Source organism: Brassica oleracea, chromosome C2, assembly GCF_000695525.1.
Source record: "Brassica oleracea var. oleracea cultivar TO1000 chromosome C2, BOL, whole genome shotgun sequence".
NCBI classification, from domain to species: domain Eukaryota; kingdom Viridiplantae; phylum Streptophyta; class Magnoliopsida; order Brassicales; family Brassicaceae; genus Brassica; species Brassica oleracea.
Genome location: NC_027749.1, coordinates 10173993 through 10179903, shown reverse-complemented (window position 1 = coordinate 10179903; position 5911 = coordinate 10173993).

Genomic DNA, 5911 nt, shown 5'->3' with positions numbered 1-5911 from the left:
CTATGATGACTGAAATGTAAGTCGTCTAGGTTCTTTGAAATTTTTTTTGAAACCAAACAAAAATAGACGACTTAACTTTCAGTCGTCTCAGGTTACAGATTTCAAAGTCAATTGCAAAAATAACCTCTGCGTTGACCAGACGACTTCCAGGTAAGTTGTCTACAGCCAGACGACTTCCCAAGTAAGTCGTCTGACGAACAGATCTGGAAAAAAACTCTATGTCATACCTTAAATTGGTGAGATAAGTTCCTTAGCATACATAAGGCTTCTCCAAGCACACAGAATCACAAACGAAAGTAACCCACCCAGAATCGTTAGCTTCTATGACTCTATGAACCATAAAAAATTTAGAATCAAAATCTTGGGTTTTTTAGCTCATTGTGGAGAGAAAGTGAGAGATATGTTGTGTTTAGTTCACAAGAATGGAAAAAGAAGAAGGGTAAATCGATTTTGGGAGCATTAAGAGCTTCAAATTGGTTGTTCATGGTGGTTGTGGTATTGATGACAATGACAATCTTGTAATTACTTGAAGATGATGAGGGTGAGAGAGTAAAAATGTCATTTTCAAAAAAAAAGAAAAAAAAAATTGATGGCATTTTCGTAAATTATATGAACTTGTGGGGTGAATAGGGCAAAACCAATTTTCAAAAAAAAAGGAAGTCAGTTTTGTGTTTGACTTTAAGTTATAGGTCAATTCTGCAAAAAGCCCTCTCTTATTTGTGTCTTATTCTAAATGGTTCGGGTAACTCGGATCAGAAACAAGTTTTTTTCGGTTATGATCGGATAAAATCAAGACAATCCAAACCAGAACCGATTTTTTGGTTCATTCGGATATATCCGAAAATATTTGAATCCAGCAAGTATCGAACCGGATCCGAACCAATATTTATAATTACCCGAACGGTACCAATTTTCCTATATCCAAAATATCTGAAATCCAAAATATTCTATCCGAACCCGATCAGATACCCAAATGCCCAAGCCTAATAGACGGTCTACTCGAATTTTTCAAAAAAAAAACAGAACACTAATTTTTTTAAGACGATGACTCTGACTATTAGAGAGCAAATGAGATTATGGCTAAGATGTAGGTTGACTAACATCAGTTTTGGGACGGTCTTTGGAAGTTTATCAGATTATAAAGGAAGCAGGCGACACCGTTTAGGAACAAATGATCAAGGTGATGGCAATCGCCAAGAAATGATATGGGAGCTAGCTATGACCGTAGGCCCAAAGCGCATAAACGAAGTATACCAAGGTGGCAAGGTGGAACAACATGACATGTAGAACAAACGAATGGTCATAATATTTTTCTAGATAACATAGAAGATTATCCGACGCTCAAGTCATAACAAGATTATATAACTACTCCAAGAATTTTGAATCAAAGAGATAAAAAAGTTGGTTCTGATTCTAACTAAATGACAATCAACGACTCTATATGTTGTCCAGTGTGCTTCCAAATCTGAAAATGAGAGCAAACCAGAAGCTTGAGAAAAAGGGATCCAATGCTTCAAAAGCTTGACAGATGCTGGGCTGTGTTCTAAAAAGGACAGAAACATTTATTTATTTTCTACAGTAGATAGTATATAGGATTGGAAATGATAGAATATCTATACAGAGTACTGATCTTTGGTCTGTGAATTCTGGCTGCGTCTTTCGTGACCTCAATAGCTGGATCTATAAGGAAGTAAATCATGACGACAATTGTTATAAAATATAAACTAGGAGATACCTTAAAGATTGTTCTTTGTTATGTGATTTTTTAGTTATCGCACTTAGCAGACAGATTTACCTTTTATCGTCACATCATTAGTGAAATTAAGAAAATGAATAAAAACTAAAAGATGAGAAAGAAAAACACTAAAAGATGAGGTGCCATTATGTGGAAACGTAAAGGGCGAAACAAATGAGGATTTTAGTCGAACATCAACTTCCTCATAACTCATATTTCATGTCTTTCCTCGTAAAAAAAAAGCGAAACTGTCTACTTTGTGTTCCTTTCCCATGGTTTTATATGTCTCTACCACATGAAGTTGACTTACCTCTGTCTTAGCTTTTTCTCCATAATTATATACGTTTAAATTTCAGTAACGCACTATTGTTTGTCTCTACTGTATCTGGCTAAGTTTTCAACTTAAAGTTTTGAAATATCTTAGCTTTTTAGTTGCTCTTGGACAGAGAACTTTGTAGAGGTTGAAGTTAGCTTCTACACACGATAATGTGGCTAAAATCTCTAAAATTTTGGTTCTATATATACATAAGAAAGTTATGATTTTTGAGACTGGCTATGTGATACAAAACTCTAAACGCTTAGAGAAACGTGTTAGATAGCTGGAGGAAGAAAGAATAAACATAAATGACTTATTATCAGCCGTGGAAGTGGAAACTCTGGAAATAACATATGAATTCTTGCGTGGCAAGAGATAAGGCAATTGAATTCTGAGGTTGGAGTATGCAGAAACAAGCTACTAAGATGAGGAAAGTTGAAGCATAGATTTTGCAGAAAGGGGTAATGGATAAGACACAAGAAAATGAAAAATATGGGCAATTTAAAGAAGCTTAATACATATTTAATAGACGTGAGGGAGTTTGATGGATAGATAGAGTCTGAGAAGTGAGATTGAGAAGAAAGTAGAAACAACAAACACAAAAGACACGGAAGCTAAGCTAACAAGAGTGAAGGATTAGTGTGAGCAATGGAGGAAAGCAGCTGAGACGGCAGTGTCTCATTACCTTCTACTTTTAGTCGGAGACATTGTGATGACTGCAGTTTAGACGGGTGAGCTTGATGCGTATCCATTCCAATGATAGACACTCTCGGTAAACTAGGCAATGCATCCATTAAAGGTTGGGGGTTACAAAAATACAATTTATGAATATTTATTAGTTTATGTTTTAATAATTCAAAAACCAACATGATAAATTATTATTTGGGTTCACAAAAATTTTAAATCAAATATTAAATTATTTGCATATGACAAAAGTTTTCATCAAAATATATATATTGTGTTAAAATCTTATCAACACTCACATATTGGAAGAGTATTATAGAAAATATCTTTACAAATTTTTTTTTTGTTGACAAATATTTAATTTAAAATTATTTAAAATTTTAATTTTTAACTTTTACATTCAAAAATATTATTTTCAGATAACAACACAATATATATAAGAATTATCTTTTTAATAATATTTTTTTATTTAGATACTTTTATTATATTAATTTATAATAAATTATCTAATATAACATATAAATCTAAAATTATTAATATAAAGTTCGTTTTAAATCATATAATAAATTATAAATAAAATTTATTAAGGTTAACAACGACATTAACCAATCAAACTTTTAACATGAGAGTTCGAATGCGGAAAATTAATTCGCAAATAGTATAGATTGAACCCATTTTGAAGAACATGAATGAAACTACTTTGAAGAATAGTTATCTGTTCTTTAAAAAATTATGAATCAAAATAACATATTTAATTTGTTCTTGCCAACTAAAAACAAAAACATTTAAAATAAATAAAAGAAAAATAGATGTAAGAGAACTATTAAAATTAAATTTATCTCAATATACTTTCTACACTATAAATACCTATGGTTGCAATGTCATTTTAGATTTATAAAATCTCATCAAAATATATATCATGACTAAAATAAAATAGCAATATTAGTAAAAATCAGCAAGAAGCACCGAAAAACCCCTAAAACAAATATGAATTAAACATTAGAACATATATGACACAATTATCTAAGAACATATAATCTTATACGGATATATATATATATATATATACAACCACCAAATAATAACCTAAAATAAATATAATACTCCATCTTTTTCATTATAAGTTTCATTTAAAGTTTTTGCACACGAATTAAGAAAATAATTAAATTTTCCCTTCTACCCCTATCTAATACATTATTTTGTTTGATTTTATTAATCAATGATCTAAAAGTAAAGGTAAAAACTGGAAAAAAAAACATTTAATATTTTTCTTGAAAATATAAAACAACATTTATAATGAAACTAAATTAAAAAATCTAAAATGATACTTAATATGAAACGATGAGAGTATAATAAAGCTAAATATCTAAATTTAAACTTCAGATTTCAAGGCTGTTATATACAAGTCAACATTTCCTTGTAATATATCTTCACTGCTAAACCTAATAGAACATATCATCAGCATTGATCAATAAAAATGCTTCACAATTCCACATATAGCTTCATCCACACAAAAAAATCAAGTCATCTACCTACCTTCTCTTTTATCAATTGATCATTCCGTTCCACCCTGAATTACATATACATTACAACTAAAATATATATATATATATATACAACATAATTTTGAAATGAAAATTAGAAAAATAGACGGATAATCCGCGCGTAAAGTGTCATGCCTAGTTTATAATAAAAAAGGTGTCAATAACATCATTCATGTTCTACGAGCGCGCAATCAAATTTCAGACTTTTTAGCTAAGACTGCTATATTTTTCCATAGGGAATTACATTTTGTTGGTTGTTCTATTCCGGTCTGGTTATCCACACCACCTCAAATTTGAGTAATAGAATGAATTTTCGACGTAAAAAAGAACATTTGTTGGCCAAAAAAGTGTCATAGCATTTATTTTTTTCTTGGTTTAGTCTCTTTTTAACGTGACTGATAATTTTAGAAAAGAATAAATAGCGATAGAGAAATATATGGTGGTGCTAATGACCACAACAACAGTGGAAACTAATGTGGTAGAATGAGAGTGGTTACGAAAAGAAACGACAGTGGTGATCATCGCAGTGGTTATCGCAATGGCGATGGTGGTGACTACCGTGGTTACTATAGTAGTGGTGTTACAGAAGAAGCGGAAGTCGTATATACAAAAGAAACGGTGGATAATTTAACATGGTGTGGTGGTGATGTTGGTGGTGACGGATATAGCGACTATGATTTTGGAAAAATGGACAATGTTATGGAAGAAGAACTAAATCAAATACAATTAAATAGAATGCAACAGAGTAGATGAAACAACAGCCTTTTCATTTTTTATTTTTATCATTTAAATAGAGGTTTATAGCTTTTCGTCAAGTAAATGGAAAAAGTACAAAATAAGTGATGGTCTTGTAGCAAAGGTTCCTATAGCTATAGTGGTGGTCGTGGTAGTTGTCAACATAATGAATGTGGTTTTGGAAAAAATACAATGTCATGAAAAAAACTCTAAAAATATAAATGGAATGGACCATAGTAAATAGTATCAAGTTATCAAATAAAATTATATATTAGAAAATGTATTTGTGTCTATTAACTTGACATCTATAAGGTTTCTTCCGGCAATCATATGTATCTAATATATTATCAAACAACATAAAAACAAAATTATAACTAGTTCATGTGAACATAACTCTTCCATCTTAGTATATATTAACAAAATTATCAAATTATGTATGTCTAGAATTAGCAAATAATATAGACACAAAATTTTCAGTCACCACATTAGATTGTGATAGTTGCAGAAAATTTGGTGATGGTGGAAACGAGAGATGTAACGGAGGTTACGAATTAGGTGGTGATCGTGGTGACTACAGTGATAGTACTCCGGTTATGAATGTAGTTATAGAGAAGTTGATGGTGTTTACGGAAGAGATAATTGTGATTACAGAATAAGAGTTAACCGGAAAAATTATGGTTGATAAGAAGGAGGCAATGATAATCATGAAAAAGTGGCATAATAGTTGGTAACTGAATAAGAATATATTTGATCTTTCACTAAATAGATATCAAGAATAGTATATATTGTAATAGTTTAGATAAACTTTATTTTGAAGTCATATTATGAATTATGAATTCGAATATATTAGTATGTAATAATAATCAAAAAATATAAAAATAGTTATATATTAATAAT